Below are 14924 nucleotides of genomic sequence, written 5' to 3' on the forward strand. Positions count from 1 at the left end.
CTGTAGTTTAGGGTTGTTTCGCGGCCAGCGAGACGCCGGAAGTCTGAGAATAAGGCGGGACCAGGGAAAAAGCAGGATTCCGATTGGTGAAGAGGCCACATGGCCTTCTTTAAAGGACGGGATAGAGTTGCACACGCGCATTGAGGCGTGTCTTCCCTGGTTCTGCGTCCGTAAAGCCTAGAGATTCCCGAGCCTGGGTCACGCGGGCGGTGTCGCATGTCGTCTGCGGGGAGGTTGGGGCTGCTCGCGCGAGGCGCTCTGGGTCTCATTTCCGAGGCCGAAAATGCTGGCTCCAAAGTGGTGCCCTGGGAGATGAGGGCGACTCGCAGATTCCACCCTGTTCTCTGAATGGGCTTCCAGTCTGCATGGTAACGGCCCCTCCCAGTTCCCCTGTGACTTCATAGCTGCCCATGGGAGGGGAGAAAGCTGATTTGAAGGGGCTGTGGGTTCTGAGCCAAGCTCTGTCTTTGAGGCCACCTACCCTATACCACTCGTCCCGGAAAGGGTGAGCCGGTGACCTTTCACCCTCTCTGGGCCTCAGTTTCCCTTTTTGTGAAATAATGTCTGGTACCGTGCTGTGCTCCCTTACTATTTCAGGGCCCCAGGCAAGAGACACACTCTGTGTCTGTTTCCGCATAGGTAAAGTGAGGATGATGTTAGAATTTGACGTTAAAATTTAGGTGGTTGTTGTGAGAATTAAGGGAACCTCAGAGCAATGGCCGGCACACAATGACCCTTCAAATGTCAGCGGCTTTGATGATCACCATTCTTACCTTTTCTTTGGAGATTTGGACAAGTTACCGCCCCACCTTCCTCCAGGGTCTTTGTGTATTGATCTGCAAGTTGGATGTATTGGATTTTATGACCACTAAACTTTCTTCTGAGCACACAAGAGCAGTGGTTTTGTTCTCTCTGAGAAATACTACAGGGCTTGGTGTTGACACACTGGAATTCCGGAAACCTGTCCCTGTCATACCAGTTGCTGTGTGACCTCCGTCAATCATGGTTCTTTACTGAGCCCTGAGATTCCGCAAGTGAAAATGGATGGGGATGAACTTCCAGTCCAGGCAGTGCCACTGACTTTGCTTGGGGACCTGGGGCAAGCTCTGTGGCCCAGCATTGCACCATCTGTAACATAACCAAGGGGTGCGCAACTGAACTTTGAGGTTGATTTCAGTGCTAAAATCCCGGTCAGTAGTTCCGTCATCTTCACAGACCTCACCCTACCCAATGCCCTTTTTGTGCTCCACATCCCAATCAACACTTACTGATTCCAGATTTGTAATTTTTACCATTGTAGTGAGAGGTAATTAACTATTATGGTTTTTTAAATTTGAATTTTTGACTATCAGGCTTAGCATCTTTTTTTTTTTTTCTTCGTTAAAGACTAGTCAAGTGCATTAGTGAGGAGGGGGGAAAGAGTAGAACAAGGAATTTGGTCTGTAACTGACTGTGGACAATACATTGGTAGAACTCACTACCTTTGAGCCAGCCAGAATCTTTTTATTATTCACTGGATATTCAGGTTTTGCCTCTGTAAATTTTCTTTCATTGCCATTTTTTTCAAATAGTTCATTCAATCTTTGTTTTCAGATGTGCTTTCCACAATCAGGTTACAAATTCTCTGCCACTAATGATCATTACAGTTCCTCTTCTCAGCCTGTTTATTGTTTGGTCTGTTTATGGTTTCTCAGGCTTCTTATTTATTTATTTAGACAGAGTCATGCTCTGTTTTCCAGGCTAGAGTGCAGTGGTGTGATCTTGGCTCACTGTAGCCTTGACCTCCTGGGCTTAAGCAATCCTCCCACCTCCGCCACCTGAGTAGCTGGGACTACAGGCGCATGCCACCACCTGCAGCTAATTTCTGTATATTTTGTAGAGATGGGGTTTTGCCACATTGCCCAGGCTGGTCTCGAACTCCTGGGCTCAAGCGATCCAGCCGCCTTGGCCTCCAGAGTGCTGGGATTACAGGTGTGAGCCACCATGCCTGGACTAGGCTTCTTTAAACATTGAATAGTGTTCCTTTCTAGATGAAGGAGGATCACATAGCACTTGGGAGCAAAGATGCAGCCAAGTAACCCAGTGCTGGAGCCCACGATGGAGAAGATCTCACGGCCACTCTGGCCTTGCCCTGGGTGCTTTAGTAACTCGGGAGGAAGGCCACCCAGACACTGCAGGACACCAGCATGCTGAAGGTCAGGAACTTGGCTTCGTTGAAGGCATCAGGCAGGTTCCTTGCCAGAAAGGCTACAGCAAGGGACCCTAAAACCAAGAAGCCCAAGTAGCCCAAGACAGAGTAGAAGGCAGTGACGGAGCCCTCATTACACTGGATAATGATGTAGCCAGGCATGAACTGAGGGTCCTTGTTTACGAAGGGAGGCTCTGTCCCCAGCCAGATTCCACAGAGGGTCACTTGGGTAAAGGAGCAAAGGAAGACAACCGAATGTGTTTTTTGGGGACCCATCCATTTTCGGATCCTGCTTTCTGGCCTTATAGCCTGGAAGGCCCTGCAGAAAACACAGCCACTGTGAACACAGCTGCAAAGGTGGTCCGTGAGAGGAGGCAGGTGGCAGGGCTGGGGCGGCCGATGAAGAGCGAGGAAGAGAGAAAGCAGAGTGTGAGGGAGACAAGGAGGGTGTAGCTCAGAGTCTGGTTGCTGGCCTTGACTATGGGAGTGTTTTGGTGCCACACAAACTCCATAAGGATCAGAACAGAGAGGGCAGAGTAGAACAAGGCTGTGCATGCCAGAGTCAGGCCCAAAGTTTCATCATAGGCCAGGAAGGTCTCCTATTTGAGAAGGCATGTTCCCTTTTCTTGTTTGGATAATGATCTTCAGGACAAAGCCTGCATTGTTTTATATCTGAAATAAACAAAAAGGGTGTCACTGTCTCCAAAACAGAGCACTGCACGTTTTGTAAGATTCCATTGCCCAGAGCTCTCACCACCACAGCGCCATTTAGGTGGACTGTTTGGCTGGTGTGTGTGTGTGTGTGTGTGAGTTGTGTGTGTGAGTTGTGTGTGTGCGTGCACGCAAGCATGCGTATATGTGTTCTGCATGTGTTTTAAAGAAAAACATAAATACTTCACCAGCTTTTTTTTTTTTGACCATTTTAATCAGTTTTATTGATTCATGCTTCCGGTTCTTATTCAGTTAAGGCACATTAAATACATCCTCTTATTGCTTTATAAATGCATGTAGCTCATTCTCTATATCAAAAGTAATAAATAATGGCCATAAAACGCCAAGACCGTTATAAAAATGACAACCCAGCCTTGAACATAGTATTTAACAGTCCAATCTAGAACAATAACCCAACACGGTACATCAAAGTGCCACATATGAAAACATGCAGTGTGTGTAGTCACTCTAGTGCTGAGCTTGCACTGGCTATTCTTTAAAAACATACTAGGGCTTTTTCACTCCTTAAAAAAGGTGGACATGATGCAAACATTGCAAGTTATAGCATCACTGACTTTAATATTACATTTATGTGCCAAAAATCTTTACAGATACATAAGAGAAAATAAAATCAATAACACCGTATATTTAATAAAAGTGAAAATGAGTTTTTTGTTGTGCCAAAGAGGAAGTTACATATTTTGAAACAGACAAAGCCAAGCCAGAAACTGAAGCAGAAGAGGGATCATGCATTTAATAGCAGAAATCCTAAAGTTACACTCAGTATAAATTGATTGAAAGCAGGAATATTGCAAACAGCATGATGGATATGAGGCAGACCACCTTGGCTAAACAAATAATCCAGCATTATCATTATTGTTATGACTGTGGTGGGGCTATTTAAAGGAGTATCCAACTCTCTAGCACAGATGGGGGTTCCTTCACCTGACTCCCCTTAAAGGCTCTTGAAATAAATCACTTGATAATAAAAGGCAATCCCTGCATACCCACCCCGACCCCAACAGAATCAACTAATGTCAAGTTTATATGCAAATGGAAAATTTTTTCTTTTGTTCTTGGAACGAATTTCAAAGAAGCTCATTCCCCCCTATTTCTTGTCTCCCTTTCTTAAATCAGGTAAGGAAGCTGTACAGGCTTAATTCAGAACTTATGGCTGGGTGCAGTGGCTCACGACTGTAATCCCAGCACTTTGGGAGGCTGAGGTGGGTGGATCACGAGGTCAGGAGTTTGAGACCAGCCTGACCAACATGGTGAAACCCCATCTCTACTAAAAATACAAAAATTAGCCAGATGTGGTGGCGGGTGCCTATAATCCTAACTACCCAGGGGGCTGAGGCAAAAGAATTGCTTGAACCTGGGAGGCAGAGGTTGCAGTGAGCCGAGATTGCACCACCGCACTCCAGCCTGGGCGACAGACCAAGGCTCCATCTCGGAAAAAAAAAAAAAGAAAAGAATTTACACAAAATGCTGGGGTGCTTTATTCACAGTAATGGCTTGAAATCAGTTCATTTCCAAACCAGTCTCTGGGATTGGTGAAGGACCGTGTGTTTTAGCATTTAGCAGATTTTAAGTAAAAGCAGATATGCTCAAAAGAAGAAAAGTGTGCTTTTCTTTGTCCTTAAAGGAACTTCATTCATAGCAAAATATGCACAAACAAGACCTGTTTAACAAACACAGATCTGCTCGGGCCAGTCGCATCCTAAGCCCGGTCCCTCCTGTAACTATGGTCCACTGGAATTGGGACTCTTCTGTCGAGGTTCTCTTCTGCAGTTTTCATTAGTATAAAGAGCCGGCTTCCAGACACCCTTCCTTTTTGAATAGCACTCATCAGCTGCAAAAATTCATTGAGTTCAACCTGTCCATTTTTATTCAAATCGACTTCATTTAGAATTTCATGGAGTGTATTTTCATCCATTTGGACATTGATACTCTCTAATACACATGGAACATCAACAATGGTAATAAAGCCTTTCTGGTCTGCATCAGACTTACAAAATCTCTTCTTATACCTGTCACTGTCTGAAGGCAGTAGGCTAATTTCAGATCCGTCGGTTAACTGTTCTGATCAAAATTTAGTCTGTTTCATAATGTAGATACTTCCTGGTTGTTTCAAGTTGTTCCTGTTTCTTATAATCATCTCAATTCTGTTCTCTGCCCATCAGTTCAACAATCCTGAGTAGGGCTTGCTCTGCTGCCCGGACATTTAGAAAGGCCAGGCGAGGCTGAGGCAGGCAGATCACCTGAGGTCAGGAGTTTGAGACCAGCCTGACCAACATGGAGAAACCCAATCTCTACTAAAAATACAAAATTAGCCAGGGTGGAGACCCAATCTCCACTAAAAATACAAAATTAGCCTGTAACTCCAGGTACTCGGGAGGATGAGGCAGGAGAATCGCTTGAACCCAGGAGGCGGTGATTGCAGTGAGCCGAGATCATACCATTGCACTCCAGCCTGGGTGACAAGAGCGAAATTCTGCTCAAAAATAATAATAATAATAAGCCAGGCGAGTACAACGTGAAATCATATCCACAGTGGTGCAGGAATACTCCTTAATCCCATAGTTCACCTCTGCTTCAATATATGGAAATTCTGACACAAGACGTACTCCAACAATAGGCCACCTTTTGCTAGTCACACTTGCCATTGTGGCCACCTCAAAAGCCTTATCACCACAGGTGGCAGCAAGATGCTGTGCCCCCTCGCTTTCAAGTCCATAATCCTGGACAAGCTTCATGTAGAGTGTGGGGTTCCAATCTTTATCCCCTTGAAGGAAAAGCCCAGCTGTTCTACTTGGTCCTGCTTTCAAATTGTGGGTTTTGATAGCAGCATTTAGGGTATCTTCGCCACAGACCAGTAAGTTGTCCACTTTCCACCTGCTGTAGTAATAAGACTTCTCTCACTGACATCGACAACATGATTTCAGGAGATAGACTGAGTATCTGCAGATTTGGGATCTGTAACAAGGGGACGGATACCGCTCCACGCTGCTAGGATGTCGCCCCTCTTCTGACCTCAACATCACAGCTCAGGTAATTACGTGCTTCATTCAAAATGAAGTTAATATCTTCTTCTGAAGGACTTGGATGGTGTGTAATATCAGTTGGGGTATCAGTAGTGCCAGCAATCATCATCTTTTGCCAGGGTAAGAAGAAAATAACTCGCCCATCACTGGTCAAGAAGTCCCATGCTCTCTGGGCTGTAATAACCAGGCATCACAATGTGGACACCAGCAGTTGGCTGGCAGATAGCTGCAGCATCCTTATCGTCTATTTTGCACACAGAGTCTGTGAAATGTCCAACAGCATTGATAACACACTTGGCTTTCATGTCAAATTCCTGCCCTGTGAGGACATCCTTGCACCATGCACCACTCACACGCACTTTCGCTGTCTGTCTGGGTGTCTGTCTTCTTAAGCAAGCTCACTACCTCCCTGTCATTGACTGTGGCATCCCCATATCGGGCAGCAGTCAGCACAATGGCAAGGTTCATCCATGCATCATTACGTCGTCCATCCTAATAGACAATTCCTCCTACCAGTTTGTCCTTCTGGAGCATTGGGAAATGTTCAAGGGCTCTTGATTTGCTGAGGACATAACTGCTTTTCAGGCAATTACTTCCTGCAACCAAATCATACAGCTTGATTCCTACCCAGTAGTAAGGTAACTGCCACCACTTGTAAACTGGAAGCATGATAGGCAATGGAGCTGATAAATGGGGAGAAATTTCTGGCAGGTTGGCACGCTCATCAAGGGCTTCTGTTACCATCCGGTACTGCTCAATATCCAACTTCATCATGGCCTTCTGAAGATATCTCACACCACCATGGATCAAATTAGTGCTTCTGCTGCTGGTCCCTGGTAAGTAATCATCTCTTTCTACAAGGCTGTTTTTAGTCCTCTGGTGACGGCATCTAGTGCACAGCCACTTCCTCTTTCTTCTCCTCCCATAACAAGGATATCAAATTCAGATATATTTTTGCAAAGTCAGTAGCTGAGCGTCTCTGGAAGGAGGCTCCCTGTGAACAGGTTCTGAAATGCAGTCTGCTGCTTCAGCATAGACCAGGCTCATTTGTTTCCTTCTGTAATAAGCAAACTGAGAAAGTCCTAAAACAGCTGCAAGAGCACCTCCTCCAGCAAGAATCGTCCCTTTCACTGCCTTTTGAAAGGCCATTTCTTAGCCTGAGGACTTCTCATTGTCTGCCGCCAGATCTGGCTTCCCCTATTCCACACCTCTCAGCCGGCAGGCTTCCCTAGGCCTACAAATTTGTCCAGGAGGCGGGCGAACCCGCAACCCCACCATCAGAGCTCAGAGCCCTCTCCTGGCTTTACACTTCACCAGCTTTTCCAGTAATACTGGGGGCAAAATATCCTGGAAAAACTTCCACTACAGTGTCTTTAATAATTGTGGATCTTACCTCTCTGTTCATCTCTGTCTCTATCTCATGTAAACGCGTTCCCTCCCTGCCCAATCTATCTCTCGCCATCTTGATATCTATCTATAGATACAGACATGTAGTCGCCTCTCAGTATGTCTGTAGGGGATTAGTTCTAGGATCATCTCAGGCACCAAAATCTCAGGCTGCTCAAGTCCGCTGCATAAAATGAAGTACTATTTGCATATAACCTAGCACTTACTCCTGTATACTTTAAATCATCTCTAGATTACATATAATACCTAATACAATGTAAATGCTATGTAAATAGTTGTTAGACTCTCTTGGTTTTTAAATTAGTATTATTTTTATTGGTTTCTTAAAAATATTTTTTGGAGACTGGCTTCTTGCTCTGTCACTCAGAGTGCGCTGGCACAATCACAGCTCACTGCAGCCTCAACCTCCCAGGCTCAAGTGATCCTCCCACCTCAGCCTCCTGAGTAGCTTGGACTAGGTGCATAGTTTATTTTTTGTAGAGACAAGGTCTCACTATGTTGCCCAGGCTGATCTCAAACTCCTGGACTCAAGTGATCCTTCTGCCTTGGCCTGCCAAAGTGCTGGGATTACAGGTGTGAGCTACTGTGCCTGGCAAAAAAATATGTTTGATCCCAGGTTTGTTGAATTTATGGATGCAGAACCCTGAGGCATAACTTTTTTTTTTTTTTTTTTTGAGACAGCGTTTCACTCTTATTGCCCAGGCTGGAGTACAATGGTATGATCTCGGCTCACTGCAACCTCCACCTCCCGGGTTCAAGCGATTCTCCTGCCTCAGCCTCCCAAGTAGCTGGGAGTACAGGCATGCGCCACCACAGCCTGCTAATTTTGTATTTTTAGTAGAGATGGGGTTTCTCCATGTTGGTCAGGCTGGTCTCAAACTCCTGACCTCAGGTGATCCACCCGCCTCAGCCTCCCAAAGTGCTGGGATTACAGTCATGAGCCACCATGCCTGGCCGGCAGAACTTTTTTTTTTACAAATACATAATAGTTATATATATTGTGGGATCAGTGGTATTTTGATGCATGCATACAATGTCTAATGATAAACCAGGACAATTGGGACTCCATCACCCCAAACCTGCACCCTTTCTTTATGTTGGAAACATTTCAATTCCTCCCCTCCAGCAACTTTAAATCATACAACAAATTATTGTTAACTATAGTTGCTCTGCTGTACTACTGAACAGTAGATCTTATTCATTCTATCCAACTGTATTTTTGTGCCCACAAAACAACCTCTCTCCTTTCCCCCTCTATTCATAGCCTCTGGTAACCACCAATCAACTCTCTAATTCCATGAGATCCATGTTTTTAGCTCCCACATATGAGTGAGAAGATGGAATATTTGTCCATCTATTCCTGGCTTATTTCACTTAACATAATGTCCTCCAATTCTATCCATGTTGCAGCAAATAACATAATTTTATTCTTTTTTATGGCTGAATAATATTCCATTGTGTATATTTTGTTCTTCAGTTGGTCAAGAGGTATATGAAACTCTGTTCAACATCAGCACATCAGGGAAATGCAAATCAAAACCACAATGAGAAATTATCTCACTCCAGTTAAAATGGCTTTTATCAGAAAGCCAAAAAATAATGGATGCTGGTGAGGATGCAGAGTAAGGGGAACCCTCGTACAATGTTGGTGGGAAAGTAAATTAGTACAGCCACTATGGAAAACTGTGGTGGTTCATTAAACAACTAAAAATAGAATTCCCATGTGACTGGCATTCCCACTGCTGTGTACATGTTCAAAAAAAAAAAAAAAAGGGAAGTTAGTAGGTCAAAAAGATATCTGCCCTCCCACATTTACTGACACAAATTTCTGAGGGCCTGTGGAGGAAAAGTTAAATATTAAGTTTGAATTCAATTGAACATGGCCACAAACAATGGACACCAAGTCCTGGAACAGGTTGTGTGAGCCCCTTGAGGCATTCATCCAGCGCTGTTTTGGAGAACTGTCTATTTCAATCTATTCCTATACATTAGTTATTGAAAAACAATAGACAACCACAAAAACAAGTTGACCTTTTTGTGTTCCTTGAGCCCAGTCGTGAAGGGCCCTTGTGACTGGGCCTCATGTCAAACAACTCCTTACAAAAAGAAGTAGGGTCCCAGACTGCGTTGAAGCTTCATGAGACCTCTCATTTTCTGTGCATGGATGAGTGTCTGACTCTGGAGCCCAGGCTGTTGCTTCCCAGCCTGGTGGTGAATCCTCCATAGTCTGGTGAGTGTAAATAGATGTATATATTTTCCCTTCTTCCCTCCCCATTGCAATTTGCTTATTATATCAATTTGCTTATTATATAATTTGCTTATTCTACCTACATTGCCATTTACGTGGGATAAAGGTTGTTTACCCTTAAAGGTATTGTGTGTGTGTCTTTTCTTCTCCCCTCACACGTTTCCCACACAGAATGGGGCCCCTCCCCAGAAACTGTCTTCCTTCCTAATGTCCCACTTTATGGGAGCTCAGTTCAAGATGAGATTTGGGTGGGGACACAGCCAAACCATATCAATGACTGCTTTGTTTGGCCCAGATTCCAGTTGTATCTACTGGGAGAGGAATTATCCCGAAAGAGAACAGGGAGGTCATGGGGCTTAGCTTGCTAGGTTCCCTTCTTGTGTGAATTTCACTCTTGCATGACCTTTTATCCCTGCCTGAAAACTGTTGCCAGATAGAATGCATCCAGGTTTGTTGTTTTCTGTATCAGGAAGTCCAGTCTAGCACCAGTCACTCTGTCATCACCAGAAGTAGACACTTAAAAAAAAAAAAGCGTTTGAAGGGGTTAAGGAGGGAGAATTCATTAGATTAGTGAGGCAGATATACTGGTTGTTATCTGTTGTTGTTGTTGTTGTTGTTGCTGTTTTCAGGATTTCAGGGCCTAGATTTTATGACAAGAAATATTTCAAGAGGATTAGAGTGTGGTGTTAAAGAATTAAGAAGACAATATATATTGAGTGCCTTTTGCCAGCTTTGAGTTTTGATTAACAAAAAATTACATATATTTAGAGTGTACAATGGGATGTCTTGATGTATGTATATATTGTGTTTTTTTTTTTTTTTGAGATGGAGTCTTGCTCTGTTGCCCAGGCTGGAGTGCAGTGGTGTGATCTCCGCTCACTGCAAGCTCCACCTCCCGGGTTCACGCCATTCTCCTGCCTCAGCCTCCTGAGTAGCTGGGACTACAGGCCCCCGCCACCACGCCCAGCTAATTTTTTTTTTGTATTTTTAGTAGAGACGGGGTTTTACCGTGTTAGCCAGGATGGTCTCGATCTCCTGACCTCGTGATCCGCCCGCCTCGGCCTCCCAAAGTGCTGGGATTACAGGCGTGAGCCACCACGCCTGGCCTGATGTACGTATATATTGTAAAATGTCTAAAACAAGCTAATAAATATATCCACATCTCACAGTTACCATTGTGTGTGTGTGTGTGTGTGTGTGTGTGTGTGTGTGGTGAGAACATTTGAGATAACTCTTGAAAAATTTCAAGTACACATTAGGATTCTCTATGTTCACCATGCTATACATTAGGTCTCTAACAGTATTTCATCTTATAGCTGAAAGTTTCTGCCCTTAGACAAGCATCTCCCCAATCCCCCAACCCTCCACCCCTGGTAACTGCCATTCTACTCTCTGTTACAACTCTCTGAGTTTGACTTTTTAATATTCCACATATAAATGGGAATCACGCAGTATGTGGCTCTCTGTGCGTGGCTTATTTCACTTCCCATAGTGTACCGCTGGGTGCCTTTCAGTACTGGGCAATTAACTGCAAATGACACCCCCAGCCACACATGCTCTCACATAAATGTGCTGCATCTCTCCCTCCACTTCACTAATGGTACAAATCCCACTAGATCTCGAGTCTCCTCTGCTTTGATTTCCATCATGGGCCCTAATATGCAACATATTGATGCGCTGCTCATAATCAATCATGCCAAGTCTTCTTCATGCCTGTGGCTTCCTCTTCAACACATAAAGAAACCAGCCTTGAGCAGAACATAGCAGCTGAAAGACACTCCTTACACTTTGCTCTGTACCCATCATTCACTCATCCAGCAAACATTCACTCAGTGCTATATGCTGACCCACCTACAATGCCCTTCACGAGTTGAGGTTGTGCTTAACCTCAAAATAGTCATGTGACACTTACATGAATATAGAAAAGCTACAGTGATTTTTTTTTTGTTAGAGATAGAGTCTAATTTCAGGTGTCCATTAGGATTTACTACATTCGTCATGCTATATATACATTAGGTCTCTAATGTCACCCAGGCTGGAGTGCAGTGACACGATCATGGCTCACCCCAGCCTCAAACTCCTGGGCTCAAGCAATACTCCTGCCTCAGCCTCCCAAGTAGCTAGGACTAAAGGTGCATCCCACCGCACCTGGCTATGTTTTTTATTCTTTATAGAAATGGGGTCTTGCTATATTTCTCAGGCTGGTCTCGAACTCCTGGCCTCAAGCAATTCTCTCATCTCACCTCCCAAAGTGGGGGATTACAAGTGTGAGCCATAGCACCTGGCCAACTGCAATGATTTTAATTATAAATATATATATTTATTAATAATACATTTACTATGTTTATATATTATATATGTTTTATAATGTACATGTTAAGTATGTATACCATATAAATCATACACATATTGAATATAAATATGCACATTATATTAAATGACATTAAATATATACAAATATCTTATATGTATGATATATAATTTTACATCCCAAAATGCATATTTTACAATATAAGTGCATGCATATCTTATACTATCTAGGTATAAATGTATTTTATGTATTCTATACAAATACTATACAATACATAAATTTATGTATATATTCAATTTTACACATCTACTAATATATGTAATCTACTTTGTTTTTACATGTGTATTTACATACACATGCGATACATATGCACTGTAGTTCATGTATTACATATGCATAGTTGTGTGTTATATGTAGTATTACATAAGTATCCATATGTGTATATATTTCCCATGTAAATGAATATGTGTAGTATAGATAATTCATATATATCAAAATATGATAGTATACATGATATATTTATATTCACATTAGTACATATTTTGATACATATGCATTATAAACCTTACATACATTTATATTATGAAGTATATCCACATAGTTAGAAGTCGCTTAATAATAAACTCAACATTTATGGTAGTGGTCATGTATGGGAGTAGCACAGGGAAGGGAGAAAGAGAGAAGCATGGATGGACAGGAGAAGTGATCAGTGTTTACTTCTTAGGTGGGTGGGGATGTTTTTGGTAGTTCATCATTTTACTATGTTTTATAACTGACATGTACGTTGCAAGTTGTTTTTTCAACATATTGAATACTTCCAAAGATATAATTATAAAGAAAAATGCTGTCACAGAATGCAAACTTCCTGTTTTAAAAATTTTACTATTATAAAATAATTTTAGTTTTATGACATTAAAAAAACATATTTGTGGCCAGGCGCAGTGGCTCATGCCTGTGATCCCAGCACTTTGGGAGGCCTAGGCAGGTGGATCACGAAGTCAGGAGTTCGAGACCAGCCTGACCAACATGGTGAAACCCCATCTCTACTAAATACAAAAATTAGCTGGGCATGGTGGTGCGCTCCTGTAATCCCAGCTACTTAGGAGGCTTAGGCAGGAGAATCACTTGAACCCAGGATTGCAGTGAGCTGAAATCGCACCATTGCACTCCAGCCTGGGCTACAGAGCATGACTCTGACTCAAAAAAAAAAAATTGTTCCAAAAAATGGGTAAAATATGATAAAGAAGATAATCACATAAACCAAATGTGGGTCAAAGAAGAAATATGGCCAGGCGCGGTGGCTCATGCCTGTAATCCCAGCACTTTGGGAGGCCGAGGCAGGTGGATCATGAGGTCAGGAGATCGAGACCACGGTGAAACCCCATCTCTACTAAAAATACAAAAAAAAAAAAAAAATTAGCTGGGCATGGTGGCGGGCATCTGTAGTCCCAGCTGCTGGGGAGGCTGAGGCAGGAGAATGGCGTGAACCCAGGAGGCGGAGCTTGCAGTGAGCCGAGATGGCGCCACTGCACTCCAGCCTGGGCGACAGAGCGAGACTCCGTCTCAAAAAAAAATAAATAAATAAAATAAATAAATAAATAAAAGAAATGTAACAGAAATTTTAAAAATAATTTGACCTTGGCTGGACATGGTGGCTCATACCTGTAATTCCAGCATTTAGGGAGGCCAAGGTGGATGGATCAGTTGAGGCCAGAAGTATGAGACCAACCTGGCTAACATGGTGAAACCCCGCCTCTACTAAAAATACAAAAATTAGATGGGCGTGGTGCCATATGCCTGTAAACCCAGCTACTTAAGAGGCTGAGGCACGAGAATCAGTTGAATCTGGGAGGCAGAAGTTGCAGTGAGCCGAGATCGTGTCACTGCACTCCAGCCTGGGTGACAGAGCCAGGCTCTGTCTCAGAAAACAAAAACAAAAACAAACAAACAAACAAAAAGTTGAACTAAATAAAAATGAAGTTACAACTTACCAGATTTGTAGGATGAAGCAAAAGAAATGCTAAGAGGGAAATAGGAGAGTTATAGTATTAAGTATATCAGTAAATAAGATAATTCTGTATTCAATAGTCTATGTTTATACCTTAGGAAACTAGAAAAAGTACTGTATTCTGTACTCTAATCCCAAAGCAAGCAGAAGAAATAATAATAATAATTGGAGTAGAAATTATTGAAATTGAAAATAGAAAAATAGAGAAAATCAACATCTAAATATTCCTTGAAATAGTCAATACAATTTAAAAAACATAAAAAAAAGTTTTTCATGATAATTTACTTTCTCACATCTTGGTAGGTCAAATATCTTATTTTGTTCTTTGTGTATCACCATTGTAATCTGGGTAGTTTATTTATCCCAACAATGAATGTTTTTATTTTTAAAAAATTTTTATTTCAAAACTAATTTCCACTTTAGGTTCATGGAATACATGAGTAGGTTTGTTACTTAGGTATGTTGCATGATGCTGAGGTTTGATGATTGATCCTGTCACTCAGATAGAAAGCACAGTACCCAGTAGTTTTTCAGCCCTTGCCCCTTGTCTTGCTTCTCCCCTCTGGTACTCCCCAGTGTCTACTGATCCCATCTTTATGTCCATGTGTACTCAGTGTTTAACTTCCACTTATAAGTGAGAACATGCAGTGTTTTTTCTGTTCCTGTGTTAATTCACTTAGGATAATGGTTTCTACCTGCATCTATGTCACTGCAAAGCACAGGATTTTGTTCCGTTTTATGACTGCATAGTATTCCATGGTGTATATGTACCACATTTTCTTTATCCAATCCACTAATAATGGGCAGCTATGTTGATTTCACATCTTTGCTTTTGTGAATAGTGCTGCAATGAACATATGGGTTCATGTGTCTTTTTGGTACAAAAATTTATTTTCTTTTGGATATAAAACCAGTAATGAATTGCTGGGTCAAAGGATAGTTCTGTTTTAAGTTCTTTGAAAAATCTCCAAACTGCTTTTCATAGTGGCTGAACTAATTTACATTCC

The 14924-nt window shown here is 42.5% G+C and overlaps 1 pseudogene; it reads right to left on the minus strand.

Annotated features, from left to right (window-relative positions):
• Window positions 1–361: 361 nt before the first annotated feature.
• On the minus strand, window positions 362–10108 carry LOC103784694 (glycerol-3-phosphate dehydrogenase, mitochondrial-like; annotated as a pseudogene).
• Between the last annotated feature and the right edge of the window lie 4816 nt (window positions 10109–14924).

The sequence above is a fragment of the Pan paniscus genome, chromosome 20 (assembly GCF_029289425.2).
Source record: "Pan paniscus chromosome 20, NHGRI_mPanPan1-v2.0_pri, whole genome shotgun sequence".
Classification (NCBI taxonomy): domain Eukaryota; kingdom Metazoa; phylum Chordata; class Mammalia; order Primates; family Hominidae; genus Pan; species Pan paniscus.